Source organism: Bombina bombina, chromosome 6, assembly GCF_027579735.1.
Source record: "Bombina bombina isolate aBomBom1 chromosome 6, aBomBom1.pri, whole genome shotgun sequence".
Classification (NCBI taxonomy): domain Eukaryota; kingdom Metazoa; phylum Chordata; class Amphibia; order Anura; family Bombinatoridae; genus Bombina; species Bombina bombina.
The window spans coordinates 1,030,257,343-1,030,270,083 of record NC_069504.1 but is presented as its reverse complement, the minus strand read 5'-3'; positions in this window follow the sequence as shown (position 1 = coordinate 1,030,270,083).

Below are 12,741 nucleotides of genomic sequence, written 5' to 3'. Positions count from 1 at the left end.
AAATCCGGCTCCCACACACTATTTGCTCAGAGGTGGAAATGTCACCTCTTAGCAAAACAGCTTTCTTTCGTGGGCTGCCTGAGCAGCTCAGTGTGGCAAACGCTTGAAACAAATAAAGGAGCTTTCTGCATGAAGTATTTAAGATTTCATGAATGAAAGTCCCCTTTATTTTTTCCAATGGTCAATCCTAGCATTTCACAAACGCTAGGATTGACTTTCACTTAAATGAGATACACTGTTGACAAGGTAAAAAATCCCTGAGGGTACCTTTTTAATACTAATGAGGCATATTATAGAATCTTATCAAACCATAGAACTCTGCATGTGCAATAATTTTCTTTATAACTGTATTCAAATTAATTTCTCTTTTGCTTCCTATTTTGCTTACAGTCTTGATTGTATTCAATTCTGAATTGTTTTATATCATGTTTTCTCAGCAATACAGTGAACCTGTTAAGCAATGTTCCAGTTTCCTGTTTGGATGTTCTTATCAGTCCTTCGGGTAAACCAATATCTTCAGCTACCAATGAAATAAACATGGATGCTGTTAAAGTTTTATTGGACTTCATGGAGAAGAGAATAGATAAGGTAAGCATTTCCTGCATATGAAAATTCCTCTTTATCTGACCCCTCTAATGGATCTCCATTGCAGAAATACTTATACATTATTGATTTAGTCTGGTATTACATATTGTGTATGACAATCCAATGTTGGCACAGTTTAAAGGGACTTTATACAATAAACATAAATAATAATAGCTAGTGGTATACTGTTACATCTAATAATCTTTTTATATGCACTCCCAGACAAGAGCAAGACTCAGGTACATGTACATACACACAAACATATTGTGTATATAGTAAAAAATTAGTTTAATTTCCCATAAATATTTATTTCCTAAGATATAGTAAGTCCACGGCTTCATCAATTACTGTTGGTAATATCACGCCTGGCCAGCAGGAGGAGGCAAAGAGCACCACAGCCAAGCTGTTAAAGGGACAGTTTACTCAAAAATGTTCTCCCCTTTAATTTGTTCCCAATGATCCACTTTACCTGCTGGAGTGTATTAAATTGTTTCCAAGTAGCTCCTTTACCCTTATATTTGCATTTGAAATTGTTAATTTAGCATGTGGTATCCCCACCTATTCTGAAAGTTTGTGGCCGCGCGTACCAGCTATAGATAAGCTTTGTAATCACATCCAGCAGAAGAAATTACACTCCCAGCCGGATATAGCAGAGATAAGGTAATACAATGTAGATTTTCCATTGTTCTCTCAAAGTATTGGTGATTGTTTTAAGGACAGATATAAGATAAAGAAGCAGGTATATGTGCACAATGTGATACAGTAATGAGATCTGATTATACCTACAAGCTCAACCCATTTTATTAGGTTGTGGCTTCAAAACACAAAATCAGAGCTTTAATATACACAAATAAGCCTTAAAAAGCTCATTTTCATACATTTTTTACTCTGCAGTTGGTAAAAAAAAAGCAATTGTAAACACATTAAGGGAAAAACTATTTTACAGTATACTGTCCCTTTAAATGCAAATTGATGTATACTGTCCCTTTAAGTATCACTCCCCTACCCACAACCCCCAGTCATTCTCTTTGAAGGAGGAGATTAAGTTTTGGTGTCTGAAGAAGATTGGATTTATTTTATTTCAATCAAGATTTTATTATTTTGAAAGCCAGAGTAGGTTTATTCTGATCTTTCCTCTCAAGATTGGGTCTAGCCGTACTCCACGTTAGTCTCTTCAGTAGGGCAGTGGTGGCTTTAAAGCAGTTAGGAACTTGTGAGGTGGGCCTTGCTGCGTTTCCCTATATTTGCATATTTGCTGCCCTAGTATAGAAAGCAAGAGTAGGTTTACTCTGTTTCTTTCTTTTTTTTTTTCTACAGGTCTCTGTGAGGAGTGGCATCCTCGCATACTGGGTAGGCTGTCCTCTTGCCGGACGGCCAGACTGCAGGTAAGGGAATTTTATCTTCTAGGGTTTGGAGACTGTGCGCCTAATTTGAACTGCAATTGCTGGGACACAATGTATTCTTTATAAGGAAATCTTAAGGCAGGGAGCTGGCACTGCTGCTGTGACATAGAGACTAGGGGTTTTACTTTTTATTGAATTTTAAAGTATATCCCTTTATTGTTTGTGGGCTGTTTTTCCTGGATAATTTATATAATTGTGTGCGTTACTTCAATTGTGTTATGTAGGGCTGGTATTGTTACATGGTACCTTAATATGAGTAAAACTGTGTGTATAATGTCAGTTATCTTTTTTTTTTTTTTTTAAACAGACTTTATTGAAATCAAAAAGTGTGCATACAGTAAAATAAAGGAAAAACACATTACTACATACATCCTTTGTTTGCGTTTTAACAATTGTGTCCAACTATATATCATTTAAGGATATATCTGATCATATATTGTATCTGCATGCATACATTGTATATTAAATACTTTTGCTTACCAAGCCTGCTATGTTTTTTTCCTTGTTTTCCAATTCTCTCCTCCTTTCACAGATTCCTAATTAGTGCTATTTAACGTATCTAACTTAACATGAAAAAAAATAAAATAAAATTAAAAAAAAAAGGGGGGGCAGAAGGGTTCACGTATGGAGGGGGGGAGTAGGGGGGGAAGGTTGGAAAGTGTGTTTTTGAGTTTGATTTTGCTAAATCTATTTTGCTCAGAGACCAGTGCCCCTCCAGGTGGCCATCATCATTTCGTGTAGTTCTATTTGTTTGATTTTGAAGTAGTGGAATCTCTCTAATGTGAGTAGTTCATCTACCGTGTGGTGCCACTCCTCGAGTGTCGGGACAATCCCCGACTTCCATCTCCTAGGTATTAATTTTTTAGCTCCCGTGAGCATTATAAGCATGAGGGCTCGCGTATGTTGTGTTTTTTCTTCTGGTAAATGAAACAGGAGGGCCGCTTCAGGCGTGCTTGGTATGGTTATTTGCAGTCTGTCTGATACAATGTCAAGCACTCTGTCCCAATAGTCTTTTATTTTTGGGCACTCCCACCAGATGTGTAAGAGTGCCATGTTCTCCACAGTCTCTCCAACACATGGAGCTGGCTGTCTGATAGCATCTATATAGCCTTGTTGGAGTTAAATACCATCTACTAGTGAGTTTTAAATGGATTTCCTGAACATTAGCGGAGATGGAGGAGCGCTTAGTCAATTTAAAAGACTTAAGCCATGTGTCCTCGTGAATGTCCTGCCTAAGTCGCTTTCCCATGCCTTTGTGTATGAGGGGAGAGTTGAGCCAGGGGGCGCTGATAGTTTATATATCAATGAGATTAGTCTCCGTACTGGTTTGTTTGTTGTGCAAAGTGTTTCAAATGTAGTCAGAGCTCTCATGAAGTTCTCTTTATGTTTGTGGTGCATTAAGAAATGTTGAAGTTGGTTGTATCTCAACCATGAGTGGAAGATTGTACCATATTTCTCTGTCATGTCTTGCTGGGGTAGTAATTTCCCGCCCACCAGTGCAAAATGTAAGGAGTCTTCACGGAGGCTGTAGGGCCTACTCATTTGTGTTCCCAGCCGACAATATGGGAGGTCTGGGTTTTCGATAATAGGTAAGAGCGGTGATTGTTTTGATGAGATGTATGTGCTAGTGTTAACTGTCTTGTCCCATATTCTTAAAGTTTCTGATATAATAGTGTAGTTATTGATGATTTCTCCTGTAGTGTAGTCAGTCCACGGGTCATCCATTACTTATGGGATTATAACTCCTCCCTAACAGGAAGTGCAAGAGGATCACCCAAGCAGAGCTGCTATATAGCTCCTCCCCCTACGTCATATCCAGTCATTCTCTTGCACCTAACTAATAGATAGGATGTGTGAGAGGAGTGTGGTTATTAAATTTAGTTTTTATTTCTTCAATCAAAAGTTTGTTGTTTTAAACAGCACCGGAGTGTGTTGTTTTTTCTCAGGCAGTATTAGAAGAAGAATCTACCTGAGTTTTGTGTATGATCTTAGCGGACGTAACTAAGATCCATTTGCTGTTCTCGGCCATTCTGAGGAGCGAGGTAACTTCAGAACAGGGGACAGCGGGCAGGGTTCACCTGCAAAGAGGTATGTTGCAGTATATTATTTTCTAAGGAATGGAATTGACTGAGAAAATACTGCTAATACCAATATAATGTAAGTACAGCCTTAAATGCAGTAGTAGCAACTGGTATCAGGCTGTTATGTATGTATGTTGGCACTAAAGTATTTCTGGGGAATGGCACTTCACTAAGAAAATACTGTATACATATAACTTATAGCCTTTCTACAGTGATAGCGACTAGCAACAGGCTTTTATTATCATTTCATATATTTAAAACGTTTACTGGCAGGTTAATCGTTTTTCTCTCTGAGGTACTTGGTGAAAAATTTATGGGCAGCATTTTCCACTTGGCTGTCGTTTATTTTGAATAAAATCAGTTTACTGAGCTTCCCCACTGCTGTATTATGAGTGGGAGGGGCCTATTTTGGCGCTTTTACTACGCATTAAAAATTCAGTCACAGTCTTCCTTATTCTCCCTGCATGATCCAGGACGTCTCTACAGAGCTCAGGGGTCTCCAAAACTAGTTTGAGGGAGGTAATCACTCACAGCAGACCTGTGAGACTGTGCTTTGACTGTGATAAAAACGTATATATTTTATTTATCGTTTTTTGGTATTAAGGGGTTAATAATCCATTTGCTAATGGGTGCAATCCTTTGCTAAATTAATGCATTTCATGTGAAGAATTGATGCTATAACTAAACCGGTTCATTGTTATCTCAATGTGACAGTTTTTTGTGTGCTTCTTAAAGGCACAGTAACGTTTTTTATATTGCTTGTAAATTCATTTGAAAAGTATTTTCCAAGCTTGCTAGTCTAATTGCTAGTTTGTTTAAACATGTCTGACACAGAGGAATCTCTTTGTGCAATATGTTCAAAGGCCAATGTGGAGCCCAATAGAAATTTATGTACTAATTGCATTGATGCTACTTTAAATAAAAGCCAATCTGTACATGTTAAGAAAAATTCACCAGACAACGAGGGGGAAGTTATGCCGACTTACTTGCCTCACGTGTCAGTACCTGCATCTCCCGCTCAGGAGGTGCGTGATATTGTAACGCCAAGTACATCAGGGCGGCTATTACAAATCACTTTACAAGACATGGCTAATGTTATGACTGAAGTTTTATCTAAATTGCCAGAACTTAGGGGTAAACGAGACCACTCTGGGGTGAGAACAGAGTGCGCTGATAATGCTAGGGCCATGTCTGATACTGCGTCACAATTTGCAGAACATGAAGACGGAGAGCTTAATTCTGTGGGTGACGGATCTGATCCAAATAAACTGGATTCAGACATTTCAAATTTTAAATTTAAGCTTGAGAACCTCCGTGTATTACTAGGGGAGGTGTTAGCGGCTCTGAATGATTGTAACACGGTTGCAATCCCAGAGAAAATATGTAGGTTGGATAAATATTTTGCGGTACCGACGTGTACTGACGTTTTTCCTATACCTAAAAGACTTACTGAAATTGTTAACAAGGAGTGGGATAGACCCGGTGTGCCTTTCTCACCCCCTCCTATATTCAGAAAAATGTTTCCAATAGACGCCACCACACGGGACTTATGGCAAACGGTCCCTAAGGTGGAGGGAGCAGTTTCTACTTTAGCTAAGCGTACCACTATCCCGGTGGAGGATAGCTGTGCCTTTTCAGATCCAATGGATAAAAAGTTAGAGGGTTACCTTAAGAAAAGGTTTGTTCAACAAGGTTTTATATTGCAACCCCTTGCATGCATTGCGCCTGTCACGGCTGCGGCGGCATTCTGGTTTGAGTCTCTGGAAGAGACCCTTGACACAGCTCCATTGGATGAGATTACACACAAGCTTAAAGCCCTTAAGCTAGCTAATTCATTTATTTCTGATGCCGTAGTACATTTAACTAAACTTACGGCTAAGAATTCCGGATTCGCCATTCAGGCGCGTAGAGCGCTGTGGCTAAAATCCTGGTCAGCTGATGTGACTTCTAAATCTAAATTGCTTAACATACCTTTCAAAGGGCAGACATTATTCGGGCCCGGTTTGAAAGAAATTATCGCTGACATTACTGGAGGTAAGGGCCATGCCCTGCCTCAAGACAGAGCCAAACCAAGGGCTAGACAGTCTAATTTTCGTGCCTTTCGTAACTTCAAGGCAGGAGCAGCATCAACTTCCTCTGCTCCAAAGCAGGAAGGAACCGTTGCTCGCTACAGACAGGGATGGAAACCTAACCATACCTGGAACAAGGGCAAGCAGGCCAGAAAACCTGCTGCTGCCCCTAAGACAGCATGAAGTGAGGGCCCCCAATCCGGAAACGGATCTAGTAGGGGGCAGACTTTCTCTCTTCGCCCAGGCTTGGGCAAGAGATGTCCAGGATCCCTGGGCGTTGGAGATCATATCTCAGGGATATCTTCTGGACTTCAAAACTTCTCCTCCAAAAGGGAGATTTCATCTTTCAAGGTTGTCAACAAACCAGATAAAGAAAGAGGCGTTTCTACGCTGTGTACAAGATCTTTTACTAATGGGAGTGATCCACCCGGTTCCGCGGTCGGAACACGGACAAGGGTTTTACTCAAATCTGTTTGTGGTTCCCAAGAAAGAAGGAACCTTCAGACCAATCTTGGATTTAAAGATCCTAAACAAATTCCTAAGAGTTCCATCGTTCAAAATGGAAACTATTCGGACAATCTTACCCATGATCCAAAAGGGTCAGTACATGACCACAGTGGATTTAAAGGATGCCTACCTTCACATACCGATTTCCAAAGATCATTACCGGTATCTAAGGTTTGCCTTCCTAGACAGGCATTACCAGTTTGTAGCTCTTCCCTTCGGGTTAGCTACTGCTCCAAGAATCTTTACAAAGGTTCTGGGTTCTCTTTTGGCGGTACTAAGACCGCGAGGAATATCGGTAGCTCCGTACCTAGACGACATTCTGATACAAGCGTCAAGTTTCCAAACTGCCAAGTCTCATACAGAGTTAGTACTGGCATTTCTAAGGTCACATGGGTGGAAAGTGAACAAAGAAAAGAGTTCTCTATTGCCACTCACAAGAGTTCCCTTCTTAGGGACTCTTATAGATTCTGTAGAAATGAAGATTTATCTGACAGAGGTCAGGTTAACAAAACTTCTAAATGCTTGCCGGGTCCTTCATTCCATTCCACACCCGTCAGTGGCTCAATGCATGGAGGTAATCGGCTTAATGGTAGCGGCAATGGACATAGTTCCCTTTGCACGCCTGCATCTCAGACCACTGCAATTGTGCATGCTAAGTCAGTGGAATGGGGATTACTCAGATTTGTCCCCTATGCTGAATCTGGATCAAGAGACCAGAAATTCTCTTCTATGGTGGCTCTCTCGGCCACATCTATCCAAGGGGATGCCCTTCAGCAGGCCAGATTGGACGATTGTAACAACAGACGCCAGCCTGATAGGTTGGGGCGCTGTCTGGAATTCCCTGAAGACTCAGGGATCTTGGACTCAGGAGGAGAGTCTCCTTCCCATAAATATTCTGGAATTAAGAGCAGTTTTCAATGCCCTTCTGGCTTGGCCTCAGTTAGCAACTCTGAGGTTCATCAGGTTTCAGTCGGACAACATCACGACTGTGGCTTACATCAACCATCAGGGAGGGACAAGGAGTTCCCTAGCAATGATGGAAGTCTCAAAGATAATTCACTGGGCAGAGTCTCACTCTTGCCACCTATCAGCGATCCACATCCCAGGCATGGAGAACTGGGAAGCGGATTATCTAAGTCGCCAGACTTTTCATCCGGGGGAGTGGGAACTTCATCCGGAGGTCTTTGCCCAAATACTTCGGCGTTGGGGCAAACCAGATCTGGATCTCATGGCGTCTCGACAGAACGCCAAACTTCTTTATTACGGATCCAGGTCCAGAGACCCGGGAGCGGTTCTGATAGATGCTCTGACAGCACCTTGGGTCTTCAACATAGCTTATGTGTTTCCACCCTTCCCGATGCTTCCTCGATTGATTGCCAGGATCAAACAGGAGAGAGCATCAGTGATTCTAATAGCGCCTGCGTGGCCACGCAGGACCTGGTATGCAGACCTAGTGGACATGTCGTCCTGTCCACCATGGTCTCTACCTCTCAGACAGGACCTTCTGGTGCAGGGTCCTTTCAAACATCCAAATCTAATTTCTCTGAGACTGACTGCATGGAGATTGAACGCTTGATTCTATCAAAGCGTGGATTCTCGGAGTCAGTGATTGATACCTTGATACAGGCTAGGAAGCCTGTTACCAGGAAAATTTACCATAAAATATGGCGCAAATACTTGCATTGGTGCGAATCCAAGAGTTACTCATGGAGTAAGGTTAGGATTCCTAGGATATTGTCTTTTCTACAAGAAGGTCTAGAAAAGGGTTTATCCGCTAGTTCGTTAAAGGGACAAATCTCAGCTTTGTCCATCCTTTTACACAAACGTCTGTCAGAAGTTCCAGACGTTCAGGCTTTTTGTCAGGCTTTGGCCAGGATTAAGCCTGTGTTTAAAACTGTTGCTCCGCCATGGAGCTTAAACTTAGTTCTTAACGTTTTACAGGGTGTTCCGTTTGAACCCCTTCATTCCATTGATATCAAGCTGTTATCTTGGAAAGTTCTGTTTTTAATGGCTATTTCCTCGGCTCGAAGAGTCTCTGAGTTATCTGCCTTACATTGTGATTCTCCTTATCTGATTTTCCATTCAGACAAGGTAGTTCTGCGTACTAAACCTGGGTTCTTACCTAAGGTAGTCACTAACAGGAATATCAATCAAGAGATTGTTGTTCCTTCATTGTGCCCTAATCCTTCCTCAAAGAAGGAACGACTTCTGCACAATCTGGACGTTGTCCGTGCCCTGAAATTTTATTTGCAGGCAACTAAAGATTTTCGACAAACTTGTCGTCTATTCTGGACAGAGGAGAGGTCAAAAGGCTTCGGCTACCTCTCTCTCCTTCTGGCTTCGTAGTATAATACGTTTAGCCTATGAGACTGCTGGACAGCAGCCTCCTGAAAGAATTACAGCTCATTCTACCAGAGCTGTGGCTTCCACTTGGGCCTTTAAAAATGAGGCCTCTGTTGAACAGATTTGCAAGGCTGCGACTTGGTCTTCACTTCACACTTTTTCCAAATTTTCCAAATTTGACACTTTTGCTTCTTCGGAGGCTGTTTTTGGGAGAAAGGTTCTTCAGGCAGTGGTTCCTTCCGTATAAAGATCCTGCCTGTCCCTCCCGTCATCCGTGTACTTTTAGCTTTGGTATTGGTATCCCATAAGTAATGGATGACCCGTGGACTGACTACACTTAACAGGAGAAAACAAAATTTATGCTTACCTGATAAATTCCTTTCTCCTGTAGTGTAGTCAGTCCACGGCCCGCCCTGTTTTTTATGGCAGGTCTAAATTTTAAATTATACTCCAGTCACCACTGCACCCTATAGTTTCTCCTTTCTCGTTTGGTTCCGGTCGAATGACTGGATATGACGTAGGGGGGAGGAGCTATATAGCAGCTCTGCTTGGGTGATCCTCTTGCACTTCCTGTTAGGGAGGAGTTATAATCCCATAAGTAATGGATGACCCGTGGACTGACTACACTACAGGAGAAAGGAATTTATCAGGTAAGCATAAATTTTGTTTTTCTGGCGACATATTGGCGATGAGAATGCTAGGACACTAACATTATTGAGATTGAGGAGTTGGCCATCTAGTTTTGTCCATGCTTTGTGGTTGTAGTTATGGGCCCATTCCACAATTCTTTGTAGGAAAATAGCCTGTCTGTAAGATGCCAGTTCTGGGAAGCCTAATCCTCCTTTATCTCTAGTCATGTAAAGTGTTTTTCTTGGCACTCGGGGTTTCACACTATTCCAAATGAACTGCTCAAGTGTTTTTTGTAGCTGTGGGAGGAAATTCTTAGGGATGGGGATTGGGAGTGTTTGTAGTATATATAATATACGTGGCAGAATGTTCATTTTTATGGCTCCAATTTTGCCTAGCCACGATAAGGGCTTATTCTTCCATGAGGAGAGATCTCTATTTCATTTTTTAGTTTTAGGTAATTTAATTTAAATAAGTCGCGGGGGTCTCTTGTGAGAAGTAAGTATTTTAGATGGGAGGAGGCTATTGGTATGTGATATGTTTCGCATAAGTGTAAAAGTTGCGCTTGTGGTGCCGTTATATTGAGGATTTCCGATTTTGGGATGTTTAGATGAAAGTTAGAGAGGGAACCGTATGTCGCAAGTCTGCTAAAAGATTTGGAATAGATACCTCGATGTTGGTGAGGGTGTATAGAATATCATCAGCGTATAACGCTTGTTTATATTCACTATCTTTTATTACAATTCCAGTGATGTTTGGATTATTTCGAATTTTTTGTGCCAATGCTTCGATTGATAGGGCGAATAGAAGTGGGGAGAGGGGGCAGCCTTGTCTCGTCCCGTTTGCGATACTAAAAGCGTCTGAAAGGGTTCCGTTCACCCTCACTCTTGCATTTGGATCGGAATACAAAGAGAACACTAAATTTGTAAATACGTCTCCAAATTTCATAGCCTTCATCACCCAGCCTTCTCCGCGTCGCTTGAGAATAGTACCATTGGTACCCTCTCATTGCGAGCGTGTTCTATGAGCTGTATTACCTTACAGGTATTGTCCCTAGCCTCCCTTCCTGGGACGAAGCCTACCTGCTCAGTAGAGACCAGGGCCGGTAAATATTTATTTAGACGTAGTGAGAGTATTTTGGCAAGGATTTTAATATCAGTATTCAGAAGTGATATAGGCCTGAAGTGTTCAGGAGCCGTGTGAGGTTTACCCGGCTTTGGGATTACCGATATGTAGGCCTCAAGCATTGGGCGGGAAAGTTGTGGCTCGTTGATTAAGTTGTTAAAGAGTTGGAGCATTCTGGGGGCTAGAGTGTTGAAAAAGGTTTTGTAGTACTTGATAGTGAGCCCATCTGGACCTGGGCTCTTGCCGTTTGGGAGATCTTTAATCGCTAGTGACAGCTCTTCTTGGGATATTGGTAAGTCTAGTGTGTCAGCGTCTTCTTTTGAAAGACAGGGTAGATCCAGGGACGACAGATAGGCGTCTATAGATCTCTCTCTGGTTAGGGTTTGTGTGTGTGTGTCGGGCTTCTCGGTAATGTTGTATAGGGCTCTATAGTACTGGTTAAATGCGTTAGCTATTTGTTTGTTGCTTTTTATTCTAGCGCCCTCTTTGTCTGTTATACTATAAATGTGTGAGCGAAGCTGCTGTCTCTTGATGGAACGGGCCAGTAGCCTTCCTGGTTTATTACTATTTTCATGGTATTGTTGTTTAATGGAGAGCATCTTGCTTTGATATGCCTCTGTAAGGTGTTGGTTGAGTTCAGCTCTGGTGTTTTGAAGTTGTTGTGTAACCTCATTATCAGCCGTATTTTGTTTATGCCTTACTTCTAGGGTCGCAATTAAGTCTAATAGTGATTTGTGTTTTGCTCTGTACTGCTTGCGCAATCTGGCTGTATGTTTTAGGAATTCTCCTCTAATTACGCATTTATGAGCGTCCCACATGGTTGGTAGTGAAGTGTGATTTTTGTAGTTCTATCTTAATTAGGGGCTTATCCAGTAGGGTGTCATCCAATCTCCAGATATAAGATGTTGGGGGTAGGTCTGGCCAAAAAATTTCGGAAGTGACAGGTGCATGGTCAGACCAGGTTATATGCCCTATTCTGCATTCTCCTACCATATCCAAACCCACTGTATCTGTGAATATATAATCTATGCGTGAGTATTTGGCACAAGGGGGCGAATAATAGGTGAAATCTTTGGAAGTAGGGTGTGCTATGCGCCAGGTGTTATGCTGGAGCAGGTTTGCTAACGTCGCCTTCACCGACTTTAGTGTTGTCTTGTTAATACTGGAGGTGCCATTAGAGAAATCGTGTTGTGGGTCCAGGGGTACGTTTATATCGCCTGCTACAAAAATTGGGCCTTTCGCAACGTCCAACATTGATTTAGAGAATCTTTTAAGAAATAAGTGTTGGTCGCTATTTGGAGCGTATATTGATGCAAGAGTGACTGGGTGCTCGTAAAGCGTACCTGTCAATATTATGAAACGTCCCTCTGTGTCCCTTTCTATGTGAGTGTGTTTAAAAGGGATCGAGTGATGAACTAGTATTCCGACCCCACATTTTTTTGAGGAACCAGATGCTAAATATGCTGTGGGGTATTGTGTGTTGTGCCACTTGGGTTCCTTGCCTTTTAGGAAGTGTGTTTCTTGCAGAAAGATGACGTTACTATGTAGCTTTTTTAGTTCTCTGAAGGCTATAGACCTCTTCCCTGGGTTGTTTAGGCCTTTAGCATTGATTGTGGTGAAGTTGAGGTTATGTGTTTGAAATTTGCTTTTGTGGGTACTCATTGTGCCGTGTGAGGGGGATATAGGTAGTTGGGAAGACAAGGGGGGGGAGAAAAAACAAACAAAAAAAAAAAACCCTTAACAAAAATTAGAATCTGAACGCCTGACTGCTCAGACGACTATATATTGTTTTTTATATCAGATAATTTTTGTACTAGTTGTGCAGTTAAATATGACAAAAGTGAATATTCAATTACAAAACAAACAATTCAAAAATATAATGTAAAGAAAATAGAGAAAACTAAAGAATAACCTGTATAATACGATAAACTTGTTAGTAATTCAGAGGGAAGTAATCCACGAGAATATGCAACATATAATACGATAACAGTGGTCTTAAGT